The sequence below is a fragment of the Schistocerca serialis genome, chromosome 12, assembly GCF_023864345.2.
Source record: "Schistocerca serialis cubense isolate TAMUIC-IGC-003099 chromosome 12, iqSchSeri2.2, whole genome shotgun sequence".
Lineage (NCBI taxonomy): Eukaryota > Metazoa > Arthropoda > Insecta > Orthoptera > Acrididae > Schistocerca > Schistocerca serialis.
The window spans coordinates 108,848,534-108,873,699 of NC_064649.1; the positions used below are offsets into that span (position 1 = coordinate 108,848,534).

The window sequence follows — 25,166 nt, forward strand, 5'->3', positions numbered from 1 at the left end:
AGATACTCCTCGTCCAGGTCAGGTACAACGAGTTGTGGTTCCACGGAACATTGCAGCAGTTGAAGCCATAATGAAGGAAAACTGCCGAGTGACACTGAATGACATTGCAGCATGTTTACAAATTAGTCATGTGTCAGCACACCACATTGTGCATAATGTGCTCCAGTTTCACAAAGTGTCTGCAAGATGGGTGCCACGGCAGCTGACTCCTGAAATGAGAAAACGACTTGTTGATGCTTGTGAAGAACTTCTTCGGCGCTTTGAACGAAAAGGTGGTGGCTTCCTTGTAAGAATCGTTACTGGGGACAAAATCTGAGTTCACTTCCATCTACCGGAAACGAAGAGAGCGAGCAAGGAATGGCGCCATTCCTCATCACCAAAACCAAAGAAGTTTCGAACAGAACCATCAGTAGGGAAGGTTATGCTGACTGAAAAAGGCGTCATTTTGGAGCATTACATGCCTAGAGGGACTACTGTCACCAGTGCATCATACACAGATCTCCTAAAATATCATCTGCGGCCTGCAATAAAATAAAAGCGACGTGGATTTCTGTCAGCAGGTGCCCTTTTGCAACATGACAATGCAAGGCCCCACACTGCCCGTACAACAGTTGCAACAATCACAGACCCGCATTTTAAGTGTCCACCATACTCACCAGACCTTGCCCCAAATGATTTCCATGTGTTTGGACCACTCAAAGACGCAATGGGAGGAAAGAAGTTCCGTTCTGCTGAAGAGGTACGCCACGCGGTGCATGAGTGGTTGCGCGGACTACCAAAAGAATTTTTTTCTAAAGGAATTTATGCACTTTGTAAGCGCTGGAGAACTTGCATTGAGCATGGGGGAGATTATGTTGAAAAGTGATACAGCTTTGTACCACTTCTGCACAATAAATAATATTTAAAAAATATTTAAGGTTTTCATTTGACTCATGCTCATACATTTTGAAACAATGGAAAGTCTTGGTTGGAATATCTACTATTATGAAAAGGATAGATTGTTACTCATTCTAAAGATGACACATTGAGTTGCAGACAGGCACCACAAAAAGACCGTTACGCACTGATCTTTCAACCAAAGCCTTTTTCAGAAGTGAAAGGGAAATATACATACACCCACTCAAGCAGACTCACCTCTTGCACACGACTACAATCTCAGGTGTGAGCCTTCGTAAGTGTTGGAAGTTACATTTTGGATGAATGCACCACATCTGGATACAAGATGCTTTGGACAAATGATAACCTTCATTCTGGTTGATGACATTAAATGTATTTTGAAATATCTTTTCTTCTAAATATATTTTTCAAGTTTATTAATGTTTTTATTATTAATGTACTCTTTGAGTTGTTTATTTACTTAAGTAATATATTTGCTTCCAAAATCCAATAAAATAGTTTGTGCACTATTACACCCTTCTACAAACAACAACAACACCACTGCCACCACCACCACCACCACCACCACCAACACAGATATGATTGTATTGTATTGTATTTTTTATTGGTCCTGTTGTCTACATAGCAGCTTATGCATAAGACATTGGGCAAGTCAAGTTATAAATATACAGGCTGAAAGTCATTTCAAGGCATACATATTTAAGGTTACAATAATACACTTTACACGTAAGTATTTATATAACACATTTCATAAATTATGAAATTCATAAATTTCCAAATTTATTGACCTCAGTGATAGCTTTTATGTTTTCAGGAAGTTTGTTATAAAGCTTAACTCCCATGTGAAAAGAACCTTTTTGGCACAGTGCTGTGCTGATTTGAGTCATATGTAAGTTTCTGTTTTGTCTGGTAAAGTGCTCATGTATATCACAGTTTTTTTGCAGTCTCCGGTCCTTGCCTATTACATTTAATTTAAAGAACGAAAGGGTTTCCATAATGTATACACATGGTAATGGAGGAATACCAGATTTCTTAAACAGGGGTTTACAAGAGTCTCTAGGCTTGCACCCAAACAAGATTCTAATGGCCCTTTTCTGTAGTTTAAAAGTGCTATTAGCTGTTTTAGAGTTTCCCCAGAAGGTGACCCCATATCTAAGATGAGAATGAAAGTACGCATGATATGCATTCAATACTGTTTTCTCACTACAGCATGATTTTAATGAACAAAGAAGGTAACATGTTTTGCTCAGTTTCGCATTGAGATATTCAATATGCTTATTCCATCAGATGTTACTCTGCAGCCAAAGTCCTAAGAATTTGGTTTCAGTATTGTTACCAACTGGTTCGTCATTGATAGAGACTGATGGGATAAACATGTTCTTGTTAGGAACATTGTGGAATTTTAGAGCAATGGTTTTCTTACTGTTTAATTCAAGCTGATTACTCTGTGCCCAGCTGCTAAGTTGTTTCGTGACCGTGTTTACTGTCTGCTGTAACTGTTCATCGTCATTTCCTTTTAGTAGAATCGTGGTGTCATCTGCAAATATGATTGTTTTGTGTGCATCAACATTTAAGCTTAGATCATTTATGTACAGAAGGGGTCCCATTACTGATCCTTGGGGTACACCACATTTAATTTGTTTATAGTCAGATAAGTGATTAGATACAGTTTTTAGTTCAATATTTGTGTGCTTGATGCACACTGTCTGCTTACGATTAGTCAGGAAGGAACTGATCCACTTGTTGGACAGACCTCGAATACCATATCTTTCAAGCTTTGACAGCAGAATTTTATGGTCCACCATGTCAAAAGCTTTTGACACGTCAATAAATACTCCTATTGTTTCCTGTTTTTTGTCCATCAGATTTAGGATGGAATTGATGCACTCATAGACAGCAGTTGTCATTGACCTCTTATTTCTGAATCCATGTTGTTCATGACATAGGATGCTGTTTTTATTTATAAATTTCATAAGTTTCTCATACATAACTTTTTCCAGTACTTTAGAGATGCAGGAGGAAATTGTGATGGATCTGTAATTATTTACATTTTTATCCCCTTTTTTATATACAGGAATAACTTTTGATGTTTTCAACACATCGAGGAAAGTGCCTGCCTGAAGTGAGCAGTCACATAAGTGCATGAGTACTTCAATTAGGTTTGATGGGCTCTTCTTTAACATTGTTGCAGGCATACCATCAATACCTGCTGATTTGGAATTTTTTAGCCCTTTTATTGCTTTAGCTACTTCATCTTGTGAAACAGAACTGATGTACATTGATCCTCTACATGCACTTATTTTATATTCATTTTCCTGGATGCTCTTAAAGTTTGATTGTAACATATTATCAGCAACACCTGTGAAAAAGTTGTTAAATGTGTTGGCTACTTCCTACTTCTAAGGGATTTGTTACCTTTTTTTATGTGATAGTGTTATATTTTTATTTATATGTAGGAACAATACTGTTGTTATATTTATTTATTGCATTAAACTACTTTGTTAATGGCAATAATGACTGGATCAGGTGAATGAACATTTATCCTCTTTTATGAGAATAAGTTTTCCAGTTTTTAAATTCCTTTCACTTGGCTTATCACTTCAGAAAAACCACCATGAATAGAAATAAAAACCAGAGTACACATGCAAAAAATTATTGATTACTAGAACTCAGATGTAGAAGATTGATAAAAAAAGGAAGCAATTGGATGGAACTTCATCACACTGACTAAGCAATCATTTCTGATGACAAGCTGTAGAAGAAAGGCACTTTTAGCAACTACAGCCAACAGTCCCAGACGCAGTTGGATGTTGAGCAGAATTATGAGTTGAAACCATTGATGATGGAGTAGCATTTCATCTACAACTATATCTATACTCTGCAAACCATGGGAGAGCGTACATCCCATTTTACTAGCTATTTGGGTTTTTTTCCCATTCTATTCACATATGGAGCATGGGAGAAATGGTTGTTCAAATGCTTTTGTGTGTGCTTTAATTAATCTAATCTTTTTCTCATGAGCCCTACAGGAGCAATACATAGGCAGTTGTAGTATATTCCTAGATTCCTCACTTAAAGATGATTCTTCAAACTTTGTAAGTAGGCTTTCTCCGGGTAGTTTACATCTGTCTTCATGTGTTTGCCAGTTCAGTTTCATCAGCACTCTTTGACACTCTACCATGGGTTAAACAAACTTACATCCATTTGTGCTGCCCTTCTCTGTATCAATGTCCCCTGTTAATCCTATTTGGTATTGGAGCAATATTCTAGGATGGGGCACATTAGTGCATTGTAAGCAGTCTTTTTGTAGACTGATTGCATTTTCCCAGTATTCCATCAATGAACCGGACTCTACTACCTGCTTTAATGATGACTGAGGCTTTATGATCATTCCATTTTTTATTCCTACAAAGTCTTTACACCTAGGTATTTGTATGAGTTGCTCAATTCCAGCCATGACCCATTGATATTGTAGTCCTAGGAGACTATGATTATTTATTTACTTTTATTTTGTGAAGAACAAAATTTTATATTTCTGAACATTTAAAGTAAGTTGTTAATTTTTATATCACTTTGAAATCATATTGGGATCTGACTGGATTTTTCTGTAGCTTTATTTACACAGCACTTCATTATCAACAACTGCATTGTCTGCAAAAGTCTGAGGTTACTATTGATATTGCCTGCTAGGTCATAAGAATGTAACATGAACATCAAGGCCCTCAACACACTTCCGTGGGGTGCATCTGCACCTGAAGCTACTTCTGCACTTGTCAAAGACTTTCTGTCTGAAATAAGATGCCTAGCAAGAAACCCTTAAGCCAGTCACAAATTTTATTTGATAAACCATGTGATCATACTCTTGGTAATACACGTATGTGTAGTAATGAATCAAATGCTTTTTGGAAGTTGTGTGCATGATGTCTCTGACTATCTTCACCCATGACTTTGGTGTTGTCATGTGAGAAGTGGGAAAGTTGGGTTTCACATGACTGATGTTTTCTGAAGCATTTATGAGTTAAAGGTGTTGGGCTGAAGTCCGTGACAACAGAATATGCATCTCACCAGACAATGACCTTCCCAGTTCACTTCTGTGCCTTTTCCTTTTATCTGCAGAAGTGATAAACAAACTGATGTTGATCAGTAGCTGACTGTGATAGTGAATAGGCCACAGTCCTGAACATTGGCCGTACAACTCTGTGACCCTACACTATGGAGTTTGGCAAGTCGGAATACATATTGTTAAAATTTAGCTTCACTTCGAAATGCTTTTATGGAAATAGGTTCTGGCAAGTGTGCCTAACATGGGATTAGAGGATGGTATCCAAGAGCAATGCATGCTAATAACAAATAATTTGTTAGGTGTGACACAGGATCTGATCTGACCAATCAAAAGTAAGCACACACCCTAAGCATAATAGTGAGCACCACAGCACAGAACAAGGACACTGATTTCAGCTGCTGCTGAGGGAGGTCCAGTGGAAGACTTCTGCAGGAGTTTGCTTAAGACATTTGTTGTGAGTGTAAACAGTAAATTTACGAGGGTAAGTCAGTTATTATCTGCAATTTAGTTATATTTTTGTTTATTTTGGTAGCACTGCCATTGTACATTGATGACTCGTACTTTGTTTATTTGTTGATATATCTTTGCAATTTTCAAGCTGCTAGATTAGTTTCGTTATCGCTGCTGTACTGTTAATCATGGCTGGTCTGCTACCTACTTGCACCAAAGAAGAGCAACATTCAGTGATCCGTTTCTTGTGGCCGGAAGGCGTATCGGGCCGAAATTCATCAAAGACTTATGGTACAGTATGGGAACAGTGTTTTGCCACAACAAAGTGTCTACCAATGGATTGAAAAATTCCGAATTGGTTGCACATGTGTTACGCACGATGAAGGAGCCGGACGACTGTTTACCACCACAAATGAAGATACCATTGAGCATTCACGCGGAATTATTCTCTTAGGCAGACGATTAACTATTGACAAAGTGGCACATTTCTTGCAAATTAATCACAGTTCTGCCTACAAAATCATCCACAACAGACTTGAGTTCCATAAAGTTTGTGCAAGACAAGTTCCAAAACAACTCACACAGTTGCATAAACAAATGTTCTTGGACATCTGTAAAAAAACATTTGGATCGCTATGGTAACAAAGGGGACAAGTTCTTAGACAGGATCATTACCGGTGATGAAAAGTGGATCCATCATTACGAGCCAGAGAGTAAACGGCGGAGTACGGAATGGAAACATCCAAATTTGCTGTGCAAGAAAAAGTTCAAGACCCAACTGTCCACAGGAAAACTGATGCTTACAGTTTTTTTGGGATAGACAAGGTCCAGTACTGGGTTATTATGGGGAAAGGAGCACAACAATAAACAGTGTACATTACAGTGAGATGCTTACTGCTAGGCTAAAGCTTGCAATCCGAAGCAAACGCTCAGGACTGCTGTCAAAAGGTGTTGTGTTGTTGCACGAGAGTGCCTGTCCACATACTGCTGCCCACACTGCCGAATGCTCCAGAAACTCAAACTTGAAGTACTGGATCATCCTCCATATAGTCCCAATCTTGCCCCTTCTGACTACCACTTGTTTGGTCCACTCAAACAGGCATTAAGGGGCCGTCAGTTTGCCTCGGATGAAGCAGTGAAAGAAGTGGTGCATTCCTGGCTTGCAGCTCAACCAAGAACCTTCTTTTATGAGGGCATCAGAAAGCTTGTACAATGATGGACCAAGTGTGTTGAAATGCAAGGAGACTATGTTGATAAATGATGTTCTTTTAAGCTTCCTATTTGATTACAATAAAATTTTATAACTACTTTGCAGATAATAATTGACTTACCCTCGTACAAGGTGTGGCTGTAAAATAACAGGACTATTGTTGTAAAACATTTTGTATCAAAAACGTACATATTTAGTTATTGTCACCCTCAATATACAATCTCTGACAATAAAGTTTGGTGAATGGAGTCAGAATGGTCGATTGGGCAACACTGGTGACTCACAGCACTAAACCTGGTGTTGACAACCTGTCCCCACCGTAATTCAGTTGAGCATTGTGTGCTTTCTGTGTTATACCTGTTGGACGATGTGCTTGTTCAGTGTGTTGGTTCTGAACCGAGAACAGGACAATGAATGAGCAAAGGATCAATTTAGAGTTCTGTTTTAAGCATGGAAAGACACCAAAAGAAACACATGCAATACTGGTACATGTTTATGGGAATCAAGCACTGTCCGTGAAGTGCGTGTACGAGTGGTTCACCTGTTTTTGAGGAGGCCAGGAAATTGTTTCTGACAATGCCTGTAGCAGACCACCGGCGACCGCTGTCAGTGTCAAAAACATTGAGAAAGCAGGACATTAATGACGAACAACTGTCAAATAACTGTGCGCACAATAGCGGATGAACGGCAGATGAACCATGGATCTGTGCGACAAATCCTTACCTGGGAGTTAGGGAAGAGGAAAATGTGTTGTCTTGTGCCACGTCACTTGACTGATGATCAGAAGTGGGCACGTTTAGAAACTTCACAGGATTTTGTTGAAATGGTGAATGTGACACCCAATTTCTTGAACCGTATTGTCACTGAGGATGAAACCTGGCATATATCTGGTACGACCCTGAAACGAAACGACTAAGCATGGAATGGTGTTCTCTGACATCACCTCATTGGAAAACAGTCAGAGCCGAAAAATCATGCATCAAAAAACCTTTTTTGATAATCAAGGAATTTCTGCCTGAGATTACAACGTTGAACGCTGCACGGTATGTTGAAATTTTGACGTACAACAAGGTTCCTGGTTTTTTTGTTCACGACAATGCTTGCACACACACAGACAATATTGTCAAACACTTCCTGGCAGAAAAGGGGGTGGTGCAACTTGAACATCCACCATACTCGCCGGATTTCAATCCTCTGGACTTCTTCCTGTTCCCTTGACTCAAACTCGCTTTGAAAGGAAAGAGATTTGACAATATTCCTGACATCCAACAAAACATGACACAGCTTTTGAACACTGTCCCAAAGGAAGCCTTTGTGCAAAGTTTCCAGGACATGTATTGCAGAGTTCAGCGGTGCATAGTTATGGGAGGTGACTATTTCGAAGGACAGTAACGTTCATCTATGTTAATGTTACAGGGCTATCCACTGAACTTTATTGTCAGAGGTTGCAGACCCCTCCTCTATCTCTATAATGCTCCACATGAATGTTTCATTGGTGAAAACAGTGCTGGAAGTCTCTGCAAGCTCCTCAATGACGGGTGCCACTTTTTCTTTCACTGCTTCAGCGGACTGAAATTGTTGTTCCTGTTAATGTAGATTTGACCTTAGGGAACAGATAACAGTCCCACAGTGCTAGATCAGATGCATAAGGTTGGTGATCTAACACTGTGATGCTGTACTTCGCTAGAAACCTCTTAACAGACAATATGGTACAAGCCATAGTGTTGTCGTAATACAGAACCTGTGACTTGTTGTTCCACAATTTGAGTCATTTTTTCTTTTTTTTCTTACAGAGTTGAGCGAGACCCTCAAGGTAGTAATCTTAATTAATAGGTTGACCTTCAGGGACCCAGTGAAGGTACACAATTCCATGTATATTGAAAAAAAAAAATCACCATTACTTTGAATCTCAATTTACTCATTCGGGTTTGTTTTGCTCTTGCTGAAGTTGGGCCCTTCCAGTGCATGGACTGGTGCTTAGTTTCTGGATTATAACTGAAAAAACAAGATTTGTCACACGTTATCACTCTTTCGAAGAAATTAAGATCAATTTTGATGGTATTCAAAGTGCCAATGTAAACATTTTCGTGAGTTTCATCTTGTTCAGTTGTGAGAATTTTCGGCACCAGTTTGACGTACATTTTTCTCATGTTAAACTGCTTATGTAAAATTGGCCTTAAGCATTCTTCGTCAATTCCTGCAGTTTCAGCAGTCAATCAAATGCTCAACTGGCAGTCAAATTGAATCAGATTACTTACTTCTTTTCGTGTTTTCAGTGTTGAAGTGCATCCCAGGTGTGAGTTCTCTTCAACATCATCTTGGCCATCTAGGAAACAACTGAAACACTCAAAAACCCATATACATGATAAAAAGTCTTTGCCGTACACGTCTTTAAGTAAAAGATTGTTTGCAGTAGCAGTTTTTCCGTACACTTCTTTAAGTAAAAGATTGTTTGCAGTAGCAGTTTTTCCAAGTTTCATGTGAAACTATATGGCTGTTCATTGCCCTATTATTACATTTATCAAATTGTTCACAGGTCACCATGGCTAAGGTATACCATGCATGGCAAAAGGGCACTATGCGGAACCAGTGCCGATTCAACTGTGGGGTACACCATGACAACAGACGATAGGCATGATTGATGGCTGCAGAGATGTTTACAGGTGAATAGACATGCTGCTGTTGAACAACTGACTGCCCAGATGAACCGAGGGGCCACCGACAGCATGCCCTCAACAACTGTTTAGCAAACGTTGCTGCATGTGGGCTTCCACAGCTGCCACCTGGTTTATGCAACCATTCTGACTGCTGCTCATCGGCAGTGGAGGCTGGAATTTGCACCCCGATAGCACACCTGGACATCGTCCCTGTGACGACAGGTAGTCTTTTCAGACAAATTGTGTTTTATGCTCATTGCACAAATGGCCATTGGCGTATACAGTGTGAAGCATCTGAAAGCAAACATCCTGCAACCATCGAGAGAGCATTATGGTGTGGAGAATATTTTCTTGGCATTCCATGGGTGATTTCATGATTATAGAAGGCGCAGTGGATCATCATAAGTATGTACGAGAGTGGTTTGAAAAGTTCTTGGAATCCCCACGAGAGGTCACGTGATATTCATTGGACTGTTGACTGTAAACACGTACCACATCAGTGCTCTGGGAAGAGAGCTGCAGTGGTGATGCGGCTCTGTTGTTGTTCCTGCATAGTGATTTGCGAAGATGGAAAAAAATCGAGATTCGAGCAGCGATTAAGTACTTCGTAAGGAAAGGTATGAAAGCAAAGGACATTCATGCCGATTTTCAGAATACACTGGGGAACTCAGCTTCTTAGTATTCAGTTGCTTTCAAGTGGACAAATGAATTTAAATCTGGCCAGGAGAGCTCAGATGACGATTCATGCAGTGGTCGTCCAAGATGTGTGACTACTCCAGAAATCATTGCAAAAGTGCACAAAATGGTCATGGGAGATTGTGAATCGAAAGTGCGTGAAATTGCTCACACTTACCAGATGTCATCTGAAAGGGTATATCACATTGTAACTGAAGAGTTAGCAATGAAAAAATTACCTGCAAGATGGGTGCCCCAACTCTTGACACTCCATCAAAAATGTGTGCCATCACCATGGCAAAATTACATGAACTAAGGTATGAATTGTTGCCACACCTGCCTTATTCACCTGATACAGCTCTGTCAGACTTCCATCGCTTCCCAAAACTGAAACTTTTTCTTAGTGGCTGAAAACTCACTTCAAACGAAGTATTGATAGCCAGAGTTGACAGCTACACTACTGGCCATTAAAATTGCTACACCAAGAAGAAATGCAGATGATAAACGGGTATTCATTGGACAAATATATTATACTAGAACTGACATGTGATTACATTTTCACGCAATTTGAGTGCATAGATCCTGAGAAATCAGTACCCAGAACAACCACCCCTGGCCGTAATAACAGCCTTGATACGCCTGGGCATTGAGTCAGACAGACCTTGGATTGCGTGTAGTGGTACAGCTGCCCATGCAGCTTCAACACGATACCATAGTTCATCAAGAGTAGTGACTGGCATATTGTGACGAGCCAGTTACTCGGCCACCATTGACCAGATGTTTTCAGTTGGTGAGAAATCTGGAGAATGTGCCGGCCAGGGCAGCAGTCGAACATTTTCTGTATCCAAAAGGCCCAAAGAGGACCTGCAACATGCGGTTGTGCATTATCCAGCTGAAATGTAAGGTTTTGCAGGGATCAAATGAAGGGTAGAGCCACAGGTCGTAACACATCTGAAATGTAACGTCCACTGTTCAAAGTGCCGTCAATCCGAACAAGAGGTGACCGAGACGTGTAACCGATGCCACCCCATACCATCATGCAGGGTGATACGCCAGTATAGCAATGACGAATACACGCTTCCAACGTGCGTTCACGGCGATGGCACTTAACACGGATGTGACCATCATGATGCTGTAAACAGAACCTGGATTCATCCCAAAAATTGTCGTTTTGCCATTCGTGCGCCCAGGTTCGTCATTGAGTACGCTTTCACAGGAGCTCCTGGCTGTGATGCAGCGTCAAGGGTAACCGCAGCCATGGTCTCCGAGCTGATAGTACATGCTGCTGCAAACATCGTCGAACTGTTCATGCAGATGGTTGTTGTCTTGCAAACATCTCCATCTGTTGACTGAGGCATCGAGACGTGGCTGCACAATCCATTGCAGCCATGTGGATAAGATGTCTGTCATCTCAACTGCTAGTCATACGAGGTCGTTGGGATCCAGCACGGAGTTCCGTATTACCCTCCTGAACCCACCAATTCCATATTCTGCTAACAGTCATTGGATTTCGACTAACGCAAGCAGCAATGTTGCGATACTATAAACCGCAATCACGATAGGCTACAATCTGACCTTTATCAAAGTCAGAAACATCATGGTACGCATTTCTCCTCCTTACACGAGGCATCACAACAATGTTTCACCAGGCAACGCAGGGCAACTGCTGTTTGTGTATGGAGAAATCGGTTGGGAACTTTCTTCATGTCACCACATTGTAGGTGTCGCCCCTGGCACCAACCTTGTGTGAATGCTCTGAAAAGCTAATCATTTGCATGTCACAGCATCTTCTTCCTGTCGGTTCAATTTCGCATCTGTGGCACATCATTTTCGTGGTGTAGCAATTTTAATGTCCAGTAGTGTATTTTGTAGACCTGGAGGAAACTCATTTTCGATGTGGAATCATGGCACTGGAACATAGTTGGACAAAGTGCATTAATCTACAAGGAGATTGTGTTGAAAAATAAAAAAAAGTTTCAGGGATGTCAGTACTTTTTTCTGTTCAGTTCTGAGAACTTTTCAAACCACCCTCGTATGTATCCTTCGGAACCATGCCCACTCTACATACAGCTTGTTTTTCCTTGCAAGTACAGTATTACCAGCAGGACAATCCAACATATCATACAGCTCACGCTGTATGTCTGAGGTTTAACGAGCAGGATGACTTTACCATACTCCCCCAACCAGCAGATCCACTGGATTTAAACGAAATCAGAAATCTGTGGGGCCACTTCAATTGGGCTATTTGTGCCATGGATCAACAAGTGAAAAACTTGAGCAGCTGTCCATGGCGCTGGAATTGGCACAGCTCCACGTCCCTGGTGGTTGTTTTGGGTTAAAGCTCCCTCTTAGTGTGCTGAAATTTAGTTGACACCCTCACATTTGTGGGCTTCCTTTAACAAACAAATTTAAAATGAAAATACGAAATTTAAGTTAATTTTTCCACTTAAAATTTTTCTTTTCTGATTTGGAAAGTCACAGAATGTTTTATTTTTTGTTATATTACCAGATACTACTTGTGTAACTGTTGTGTTGGCAGAAGGGCCAACACCGTGTTACTAGTGGAGGCCAAAATGCACGCGTTTTAGCTCACGCAGGCTGGTGTGAGGAGGGAAGAACTATACTGACGTGAGGTCTGGAACATGACAAGGAATTAGAATCCAGAAAGCGGACATAATTAGTTTGATATTTAACTTTAATCCATTAATGATGAACATCACTCTTGACGGTACATGATTCACGATATTATCTGTTCAGAATACATTCTTGTAACTGAATATGGCGCCTTGCTAGGTCATAGCAAATGACGTAGCTCAAGGCTATGCTAAACTGTCGTCTCTGCAAATGAGAGCGTATGTAGACAGTGAACCTTCGCTAGCAAAGTCGGCTGTACAACTGGGGCAAGTGCTAGGGAGTCTCTCTAGACTAGACCTGCCGTGTGGCGGCGCTCGGTCTGCAATCACTGATAGTCCATGGGTCTGACGTATACTAACGGACTGCGGCCGATTTAAAGGCTACCACCTAGCAAGTGTGGTGTCTGGCGGTGACACCACTGTAACTATAAAAAGTGTCTTCTATGCTCCAGATATCTGTATTATGCAAATATTTATTACTAAAAAATAAAGAAAATGCATTTTTTATGAGTTTTTACAAATTATTTACTCAGAAATGTCCACCTGAAAGCTTTTGAGAATTGCACAAAATAATTGGTTACTGTGTTAGTAAACTTCTGAACAGGCCATGAAGTCCCAAAGGTACCGCTGTATCATCCTCAGCCCATAGGCGTCACCAGATGCAGATATGGAGGGGCATGTGGTCAGCACACCGCTCTCCCGGCCGTATGTCAGTTTTCGAGATCAGAGCCACTACTTCTCTATCAAGTAGCTCCTCAGTTTGCCTCACTAAGGCTGAGTGCACCCCGCCTGCCAACAGCGCTCAGCCGACCGGGTGGTCGCCCATTCAAGTGCTAGACCAACCTGACAGCGCTTAACTTCAGTGATCTGACAGGAACCAGTGTTACCACTGCGGCAAGGCCGTTAGCTTAATATGTTAGTAGTCAATGCAAAAACAGTGGGCAATATTTTTCTGTGTAAAGTGTTAAAAAATTTTCAACATTCTGCATATTTCACAGCACTGAGTTTCTACTGTAAAATATGCATTTTGGCAACACTGTTTCCAGCAATCTTCTGTTTATAACAAATGAGTGAGAACTTTCACATAAACCATTCTGCATCAAGTTTTGTGTTTGGTCTGAATTTTTTTGTTAGATACAATGTCAGTGAGGAAGTACTGTAGTGAAAGGGTGAGGTGTGTGGACTATGAAAAAAAGACATGAGAACGTGGTGTTTAAGAAAAGTGATAAACACTTTGTAGTTGTTATTGATCTGTCAGAGGTATTGCACAAATATCTTGCTCCTCAAGTAACAGTATTGGCATCACATCCATTGTGCAGGCATTGCTACATCAACTACAAGTAGAAATTTAGTGACCACCCACCCGAATGATCACCATCACCCAAATGCGAAACTGAAGGAGACAGTGCAGATGTTTATATTCCTGGGTGTGCAGTTATTGATGCATTGAATGTTAGCATTTCTGCTGAAACCCCTACTATAACCACTTTTAAACGTCCATGTTGGTTGATTTTGGGGAGGAGGCGAGCAAACAATGAGGTCATTGGTTCCAACAGACAAGGGAAGCATGGGGAAGAAAATCGGCTGCTCCCTTTTAAAGGAACCATCCCAGCATTTGCCTGAAGCGATTTCGGGAAATCACAGAAAACCTAAATCATGATGGTCAGATGCGAGTTTGAACCATTGTCCTCCCAAGTGCTAAACACTGCGCCACCTCGTTCAGTAAACATCCAGGAAAGGTAAGAAGCACAAGGAGAAAACAGTATGTAAAAAGAAAAGTGGAAGAAATTGAAGCAAGTTTTTCTCAAGCAACATCTTCAAAACTTTGTGAAGCATAAAGGGTTATTACAAATGATTGAAGCGATTTCACAGCTCTACAATAACTTTATTATTTGAGATATTTTCACAATGCTTTGCACACCCATACAAAAACTCAAAAAGTTTTTTTAGGCATTCACAAATGTTCGATATGTGCCCCTTTAGTGATTCGGCACACATCAAGCCGATAATCAAGTTCCTCCCACACTCGGCGCAGCATGTCCCCATCAATGAGTTCGAAAGCATCGTTGATGCGAGCTTGCAGTTCTGGCACGTTTCTTGGTAGAGGAGGTTTAAACACTGAATCTTTCACATAACCCCACAGAAAGAAATCACATGGGGTTAAGTCGGGAGAGCGTGGAGGCCATGACATGAATTGCTGATCACGATCTCCACCACGACCGATCCATCGGATTTCCAATCTCCTGTTTAAGAAATGCCGAACATCATGATGGAAGTGCGGTGGAGCACCATCCTGTTGAAAGATGAAGTCGGCGCTGTCGGTCTCCAGTTGTGGCATGAGCCAATTTTCCAGCATGTCCAGATACACGTGTCCGGTAACGTTTTTTTCGCAGAAGAAAAAGGGGCTGTAAACTTTAAACCGTGATATTGCACAAAACACGTTAACTTTTGGTGAATTGCGAATTTGCTGCACGAATGCGTGAGGATTCTCTACCGCCCAGATTCGCACATTGTGTCTGTTCACTTCACCATTAAGAAAAAATGTTGCTTCATCACTGAAAACAAGTTTCTCACTCAACGCATCCTCTTCCACGAGCTGTCGCAACCGTGCCAAAAATTCAAAGCGTTTGACTTTGTCATCGGGTGTCAGGGCTTGTAGCAATTGTAAACGGTAAGGCTCACTGCAGGCCGACCCGTTGATTTCCCCTTACAGAGGCATCCAGAAGCTTTAAACTGCGCATACCATCGCCAAATGCAGTTAGCAGTTGGTGGATCTGTGTTGAACTTCGCCCTGAAGTGTCGTTGCACTGTTATGACTGACTGATGTGAGTGCATTTCAAGCACGACATACGCTTTCTCGGCTCCTGTCGCCATTTTGTCTCACTGCGCCCTCGAGCGCTCTGGTGGCAGAAACCTGAAGTGCGGCTTGAGCCGAACAAAACTTTATGAGTTTTTCTACGTATCTGTAGTGTGTCGTGACCATACGTCAATGAAGGTAGCTACAGTGAATTTATGAAATCGCTTCAATCATTTGTAATAGCCCTGTATAATATAGATGCACTTGGTGCAGAACCTGAAGATAGTGACATGTTCACAAAATGCAATGTGTGATTTCAAAACCTTAATACTGCTATCTCCGCAGCCACCTATACTGAGAAGGTACAGTGACTGACACTCGAACCATCTTGCTACTTTAAGGAGCAAATACAGAAATACATACCCACTTCCTACAGTATTTGATTTCAAAACCTCGTAAAATGAAGAATGAGAAAGGTATTTGGACATGTCAGGTTCTTAGTGTGGGCATCTGTTGCAAGATGACGCACTTACTGTTGCTCTGGAATATTACCCAAGTGATGATTTACAGCAGGCAAAGTAGGCATTAGAGAAGTGTCCAATTCCATCTGACTGCCTTGACCCTTGACTACGTCAACATGGTGGAAATGGCTACTTCCAGTGTATACAAAATGATGACAATGACGTCACTTCATACACACACCAACAAATGCACACAAAAAAATGACACTCCAAAAATAAAATGAAACTAGCGGGACAACCGCGTAAAATTGGTGGTTTAGAGCAGGGAAAAACTAAATGTACAACAATAAAAAAAATACCGCACCATCTCCAAACAAATAATATCGAAAAAAATTTAAATTACAGCATTCTGCTACACCAACAAAACCACAGGAATTGAACATTTTCCTTGACCTATAGAGCTCAACTGCAGCTATTGATACTGAGAAACTAACTTCTACAATGCCAAAAAGTGGAATCGGACATATCCCTTGACCTATACAGCTCAACTGCAGCTATCGGAAAAGAAACACACCTGCAACTTCAAAAAGTGGAACCAAAGCCCCAACAACTCAAAAACCAAATACCTCATCTTCACAACACCAATTATAACACAACTGACCTGCCATAAATATCCACTACACAATTACTAGAATACAACCTCATGTTGTTGTCACAGACGTGACACCTAACATATTCAGCAATAAGACAGAACATCTGCAGAAACTGTATGACAGACATCATATCATCATCCATCTCAGAACATAAATGTTACGCTTGTGAACTTCGCTGTCAAATCCACACTTAAAGAAAAAGCAATTTAAAAAAATAAACTTCTTTCCACACAACAAACACCAAACTAATCAGACATAACCTAAACGCCAAATACAAAAAAACCAACTTAATCACTCACTGAAGACACTTCCACAACCCACATTACTGTAGCAACTCTCTGGACTCAAAACAATGTGTGCACGATGGCAACCAAAACTCAAACGAACCCAGTACCACATATTAAACTCAGCATGTCCACTTCCACCACCAGAGGGTACCATCGAATATAACACCATGACAGCTACAAACACAACCAACTCAAAAACTCCACGCTTAATGATGTCACACACCACAACACCATTACATAATGGGTCAAAGCAGGCAAGTGGAATCAGACACTTCCACTGACCCACAACGTCCTAACCAGGCTGATGTTATCTCTGTTAATGAAAATGGTGAAAAAGCTAAAAAAAGTAAAATGATATAGGACAAGATCAATTAGAGAAGCATATCTCCAATGAAAAAGGGGAACCAGACTTTTAAAATTGGTCTACTCCTTACGACCAAAATGGTAAAATGCCAGCCAGTGAAGGAAGTATGCACACGTATTTACCGCATAAATTTGAAACTTGTTTGTTTTGTTATAAGCAGTATCATAGGAAAGAAGCACACAAAGATCGACCTGATGTTTTTGTGTATATGTCAAGAGCCTCAAGATATATGTTGGTTGCAGTAGTATGCAATGTGTCCTGATGCTGAAGTGATGACCATTGAGGCCATGGTATACGTTAGAAGACTTTGTAGTGAGCCACCTCATTTCTTGTCTGTATGACAATCAGTGATGGGTGGTACAGATAGTATGACTCCTCAGGGCCCTGCTAATGCGTTCAAATGGCTCTCATCAAAAGATCAGTGTGCAGTTCCCATTTCTCAAGTATTGCTTTTATTGGATCATCCTTGTCAGTGAGTGTGGTATCATTGGTACAGTCACTAGGGTACAGAAACATCTGTGCACGTTGGGTGCCTAGATTATTGACAAGAGAAATGAAAACAATGAGGAAGAATGTGTGCAAGGGTCTCATGAAGACCTTCACTGAAGAGTGGAAACAATGAGAAGCACATGAAAAAACAAATGTGACAAGCACATAAAAAAAGAACTCTTTTCAATAGGTCATTGTTAATTGTTACGTTGCAGGCAATTTTAATTCATGGAAAGTCATGAAAATGTAAAATCATGACAGACAACAATAAAATGGGTATAAAAATTCTATAACTCATTTATGTTATAAAATGCTTTCGAATGAAGTTATGAATTGTAAAGTAATTATTTTGATCAGAAATACCAGCGAGCTATGTCTACCTAAAAAATTTCTGATTGTACATTCCCTAAGTATAATGACCAATTAACATACCATGACATTTTTAGAACAGTTAGGATGATGGTTTTGGAGAAAATAATTTCTAAATAACCAAGAAATTCAGACCCTTTCATCTTCATGTACAAATATTTCGACAGTTTAAGAATTTCTTGTATTAATGTCATAGCTGACAGCTAGCAGCCTTTCCACTTAATCATTTCTCAAGACAGTTAAAATCCTGTGACTATTCATATTTTCAAAACATAATTTTGAAATTTGCAAAAAGTTACAAATTTTCATAGTGTATTAAAAACAAGAAAAAGAGAACTCAGAAGTGTGTGTATATTAATCATGCTAACAAAGTATTTATTGAAAATAAATTCAGATTTCTATTACTTTTGGTTTCTTTATTACAATTTTTCATTTTTCCCTTTTGTTATGACATTTTCACAAATACTCTCATTTAGAGAGGACTGTAGCATTTTAACAAATCATAAGAAAATCATAATATTGTAATTTTGGAGAGGTATCATGTGGTACTTCAACATACTTTTTTTCAGTAAACTTTGAAATAGTGATGTGGCACATTCACTCTTGATCCATACGATTTGAGATGAAACCGCCCAGTAGCTCTGTTTTGGTGATTAAGTAAGCTACTGCATGTGCAATAACATCAGCTGCACTCACGTGTCTGCCTGTTTGGGTAAGCACAGCTCATGGTGTGTGCCCCACCCTTTCCCCCTGCCAAGCTTTCCCAATGCATGGCGCATTGGCACAGCTGTACGTTATACAATGCCTACATTATGCAACAGATAATGTGGAAGTATGGGTTAAACACAGTGAAGATTGTATAAGCATTGTCTTCATTGCTTTCAATGGTATCACATAGCCTTTTTCAAGCAGTAAAAGCATTTTCACAAGTATGATTTAAGCTCAAAAGTCAAAGAGTAAATAGCTTTTTCCAAGAGTCAATGTTTTTCTGAATTTTTTCCTATTTCTTATAATCAGTAAGTATCTTGTACAAAAGGCATTCAAAAGGTTTTGCACAGTTGTCTCTAATTGTTTTATTTTTTGTAGGAGGAGAATGAATTTTTTGTGAACATACTTGGAACATTTAGTTGTAAGTTGGTACATAAAAGTATTTTCTTTTATTTATAGGTGAGCCACAATTGACCGTGAAGTAGATGACAGGTTGTGGCAATGGTGGGCAATGGAGTTCTTCTTCAAGACCAGCGATGACTCTGCCACATCAATTCACAGGAAGTTGCAGTTGCTCCCTGTTTATGGAGAGAACACACACACCGCAACACAATGTGGCACGGACTCAACTAAAATCTGAAATAGTGCTGGAGGGCATTGACACCATGAATCCTGCAGGGCTGTCCATAAATCCATAAGAATACGAGGAGGTGGAGATCTCTTCTGAACAGCATGTTGTGAGGCATCCCAGATATGCTCAATAATGTTCATGTCTGGGCGGTTTGGTGACCAGTGGAAATGTTTAAACTCAGAAGAGTGTTCCTGGAGCCAGTCTGTAGCAATTCTGTACATGTGGGGTGTTGCATTGTCCTCTTGCAATTGCCCAAGTCTGCTGGAATGCACAATGGACATCAATGGATGCAGGTGATCAGACACGATGCTTACATACGTGTCACTTACCAGAGTCATATTTAGATGTATCGGGGGTCCCATATCAGTCCAACTGCACATACCTCACACCATTAGAGTGTCTCCACCAGCTTGAACAGTCCCCTGCTGACATGCAGGGTCCATGGATTAATGAGGTTGTCTCCATACCCATACACATCCATCTGCTAGATACAATTTGAAACGAGATTCATCTGACTAGGCAATAAGTTTCCAGTCATCAACAGTGCAATGCCGGTGTTGATGGGCCCAGACAAGGCGTAAAGCTTTGTGTTGTGCAGTCAACAATGGTAAACGAGTGGGCCTTCGGCTACAAAAGCCCATGATGTTTCATTGAATGGTTCACACACTGACACTTGTTGATGGCCCAGCATTGAAATCTGCAGCAATTTTCAGAAGGGTTGCACTTCTGTCACGTTCAACGATTCCCTTCAGTCATCGCTGGTCCCATTCTAGCAGGATCTTTTTCCAGCTGCAGTGATGTTGGAGAGTTGATGTTTTACTGTATTCCTGATATTCATGGTACACTTGTGAAATGGTTGCATGGAAAAATCCCCATTCATCGCTACCTTGGAGATGCTGTGTCCCTTTGCTCATGTGTCGACTATAAGATCACGTTCAAACTCACTTAAATCTTGATAACCTGCCATTGTAGCAGCAGTAACTGATTTAACAGCTGTACCAGACACTAGTTGTCTTATATAGGCCTTGCCAACCACAGCACTGTATTCTGCCTGTTTACATACCTCTGTATTTGAATTTGGATCCCTATACTAGTTTATTTGGTGCTTCAGTGTAGTTACATTCAAGATTAACAGCCAGTCCCTGCACTACTGATCCTCTCATGTCTTCTTTCAAGTGACTACAGTCTTCTAGCACTGCTTTAGATATCATCATCATCTGCAAACAACCTTATGGAGAGAAGTTTCAGCCATATGGAGCCTCTGACATTTTGTACTAGACGATCTATATATACTGTAAACAGAACAGTCCTGTCTTGCTTTGTGTGGTACATGTGAAATTACCTTTACATCTGTCAATTTCTTTATGTTAAGAGAAACTTGTTGAGTTCCATATGCAAGGAAGTCTTGAGTCCAGTTACACTCTGGTCCAATACTCAGTGTGCACAATTTTTTTTTCCCCACTAAACAGCAGTTAACTGTGTTAAATGCCTCACTGATGTAAAGGAACACGGCACCAGTCTGAGCACCTATGTTTAAAATGCCTTGGAGCTCACAGAGGAATAGAGTGAGCTGAGTTTCTCAAGATCTCTGTTTTGTGGAATCTGTGTTGATTTTTTTTAGAGGACATTATCATTCTCCAAAAGTGTGATAATATGTAAGCATAAAACTTGTTCCTCAGTTCTACAACAGACTTACATCAGATATTTAGTCCTGTAATTATGTACAACTGTCCTACAACCATTCTCAAAAACTGTGGTGACCTGCACTTTTTTCAGGCACTAGGTATCCTTCACTGTTCCAGTGACCTATCATAAACAGCTGTTAGAAGGGGAACAAAATCTCTCACATAATCTCTATAGAATCTTACAGATATCTCATTGTTATGCCTTTCAACAACTATGCAATTGTAGTTGCTTTTCTGTTCCATGATTACTTATCTTAATTTCTGGCATTTTGGTGTTCATATAATGATTGAAAGGAGTGACTGTGTTGTGATCTTCTGCATGAAGCAGTTCTAGGAGACCCAACTCAGTATTTCAGCCTTCATTTAGTCATCTCCTATTTCTGTGCCAGTGACTGAGGAGATGATTATGATCCACCTACTGATTGTACACAAGACCAAAACTTTCTAGGACTTGTTGGATAAGTTCACAAAATTTTTCTTCCAAAGTCATCGAACACTTCTCTCATTGCTCTTCTTTTGCTCATTTCCATTTAATTCAGCTTTGTTTGTCAGCTAGGGTTTGCCTTCTCTTGAATCTGAGATGAAGCTCTCTTTGTCTAAAGAACAGCTTTCTAACATGGCTATTAAAACACTGTGGTCTTTCCGATTTGTTAAGACCTTGCTTGCAACATACTTGACTAAGGCATATTGAATGATGCTTTCGAATATTTTTTTTTCCATTTGTGCTACACATCTTCGTCCTCAGCACTGAATATTTGATGCTGACTACTCAGACATTCTGCAGTTTGTATCCTGTCACTCTTGTGAAGCAAAATATTTTCCTACCTTTCTTAACATTCCTTGTAATACCCACAGTCATAGTCGCCTTCGCAGGTTTATGAACGCTGATACCCACCTCTTCATTAACTCATTTCAAAAGTTCAGTTTTTTTTATTGTTGAGATGTCTAAGTTGTTACCCTCATTAGTCAGTTTTGTAACTATCTGCTCAATGTATTTCAGACACGATATTCAGAATGAAGTCAGATGTATCCTTCTCGCTGGTACTAGTTTTGATTGGGTGACTCTCCATTCTATAGCTGGCAAGCTGAAGTCTCCCCTTGTTACAACAGTGTGATCATGAGACTTACTCCTGAAATACTGCAATTTCTCTCTGAAACAATTTGCCACTACAGCTACTGATGCAGACAATCTATAAAAGCATCCAATTAGCATGATGGATCTACCCAGATTATTTCACATTCAGAGTCTGTGGATCCTCTCTAGATATAATAAAATTCATTACCACAAAGAACATACCACTACCGTTGACATCTGACCTATGCTTATGATAAATGGTCCAATCTGAATTTAGGATTTGATCACTGTTCACTTCCAGTTTCAACCAACTTTCTATTCATAATACTTTCTGTGTATCATTACCTTTAATAAGCAACACTAATTCTGGGTTCTCATCAGGGGCGTTTCTGCACTTTATTAATATCATATTAACCTTTCCTAGTTCTGATCTGTGAGGACAGACATTTTCTGAGAGTAAAATGGCTGTGCCATCTATGATTTGAGCAGGAAATTCATCACTGTTTCCAAGGGGGCATTCCTGAAATCTAAAAAAGCCTCATGTGCATGCCACACATACTGCGCTACCCTAGCAGCCAGTTCCTGATATCATGCCTGAACCTTTAAGAGGGGGAGGGGAGGGGGATCCGACAACTCCCCATACTATAGTTAAGGTCAGGACTCAGGAAATTTGCATCCATTGTTGTTGCAGAATCTTCTAAGCCTCTGGTTTAGACTATCCACTCTGCTCCAAACCAAACCAGCCACATGCGACATTGGGGTTGCACATTTATGGAAACTGTATTAATGAATCTTATATACAAAAATAAAAAGTGACACTTTCTCTGGTGTTACAACCACTCTTAGTCTTCTAGTGGTTAGGTAGGCCCAACGCTATCATAAGAAAATGCTCGTACGTCCATTTTTTGCAGTTTAGAGACTAACAACTAGTGGGTCACACTATGAAAGATCTTTGAAAGGTCACAAAAAAATTCCTGCGCTCGGAGTAGTTGGTTATAGAGGAGCTAATTTTATCTACAAATTTGTTGATAGCAGATGCCTTGTTTTTGCCTTTGGAAACAGTAACTGTGTTTGTTAAATTGCATTTAATTTTTGTACGGAAATTTGAATTGTGTCGTGACAACATTTTCAAATACTTTTGAAAGTGATGGACGAACAGAGCGTAGCCGTAGTTTTCCATGTTATTTTGTCTCTTTTTTTTGAATGGTGGTTTAACTACTGTGTACTCCAGAATATCTGAACATAATACCTTCCTCAAGTAAGTGACTATTGTGTGCCGGCCGCGGTGGTCTCGCGGTTCTAGGCGCGCCGTCCGGAACCACGCGACTGCTACGGTTGCAGGTTCGAATCCTGCCTCGGGCATGGATATGTGTGATGTCTTTAGGTTAGTTAGGTTTAAGTAGTTCTAAGTTCTAGGGGACTGATGACCACAGCTGTTAAGTCCCATAGTGCTCAGAGCCATTTGAACCATTGACTATTGTGTATGGTGCCTGCGCAGTTATTTTGGAGATTACTTTTAACACATTTGTTAGTATTCCATTTCACCTTACTAATGTTTTATTTTATTTGCGAAAGCGTAAAATAGACGTTCGGGGCCGGCCGTTTTGGCCGATAGGTTCTAGGCGCTTCAGTCTGGAATTGCGCAACCGCTAAGGTCGCAGGTTCGAATCCTGCCTCGGGCATGGATGTGTATGATGTCCTTAGGTTTAAGTTGTCCTAAGTTCTAGGGGACTGATGATCTCAGATGCTAAGACCTATAGAGCTCAGAGCCATTTGAACCAGATGTTCGGGAATGTATAAAGAAGTTAATCCGTGCACGAGGGCATATGGACAGTTATTTTTCCTTAGCTCCATACACAAATGTTGCAGAACAATAATCACACCATACATTGACAAGCGGACTACCGGGACCTGTACAGTAGGGCAATTTTTCTCCCGTACAATGTTTTGATTCATCGAAGTCTGCATTTGACAATTAGTGCAACTATCGACTCTTACCCATCGAATAATTTTTGTGAAAGGCAAAAATCGATTTTTCTCTTTTCGTATCGATAGTGCTCTGCAAGTTCGTTTGTTATTGTCCGAGTGACGCTGTCCTAGAAGTTAAAATGTAGATATTTACGTAGTACGAAGGTGACAGTCTTGTCATAACATTTTCGAGGTAAACCTGAACTCATTTATATCTTGTCACAGGGCATTTTTTTACTTACACGATTTTGTACCGTATGGTTGTGATGGTTTCGGGTTTTGGCAGGTGAAAGTTTATCTTGAAGTTTTTCTTCATGCATTGAAGCAGCCCGCCCCGCATACATCATTGCCTTTGCGGCGTCGTTATTGATACTACCAGATAACTGCGCCACGAACGTAGCGCAGAATCAAAAATGTGTTTCAAATGTTCTTACTGATTCGTGGCCCTCAAAGATACAAATAACTCAAATCTTGAACTACGACGTTTTCCGCAGAAACCTCCTTAACACTTACTGGAAGATACTGTGGTGCATACTGCTTCATTTCGTCGGAACACCCTAATGTCTCATGATGATTCACTACTTCAAGTTGCGTCTGCCTGTCACAGTGTTATGACGGAGAGTCTATCAATATAGAACCAAGCTACGACATCTAAAAACTGCGAATGATGGAGGAGTGCAGGCCTGCAGTGGTGTCGATGTATAAACAGCCTGAATGCGATTTGTCATTATAGGGTTCAGCCAAGCCTTCTGTCTTGGCATACATTGAAATGGTTGGGAATATAAACGACAACATCGCATTAATTTTATTCACTGATGAAATGCAGTTCTTAAGGGGACAATAATTTGTAAACCTTTCAAGATGATGCAAAAGATAGATAGATAGCAATAACCGAGACAGCTGCTAAAATATTTAGTTTATCCTTGAGATTAAAAAGTCTGATGGGCAGTAGTAGTATTTGCAGATTCAGATTAAAAACCAGTTACATTGGAAGCTAAAAAAAAAATCAGTAAACATACACAAACACACACACACTCTCTCAGCAGAGTCTCTTCCATCTTTATATTGCTCCTGCATGTCTTTTAATATCACCT

The 25,166-nt window shown here is 40.3% G+C and overlaps 1 protein-coding gene across 1 annotated transcript in view; it reads left to right on the plus strand.

The window, feature by feature from the left end:
* The first annotated feature begins 24,173 nt into the window (after nucleotides 1–24,173).
* Nucleotides 24,174–25,166, plus strand: part of LOC126428334 (uncharacterized) — a 31,036-nt gene continuing 30,043 nt past the window's right edge. Inside the window, exon 1 of the mRNA XM_050090269.1 lies at nucleotides 24,174–24,265. The gene's annotated coding sequence lies outside the window, so the exon portion shown is untranslated. The remainder of the gene's footprint in view (nucleotides 24,266–25,166) is intronic.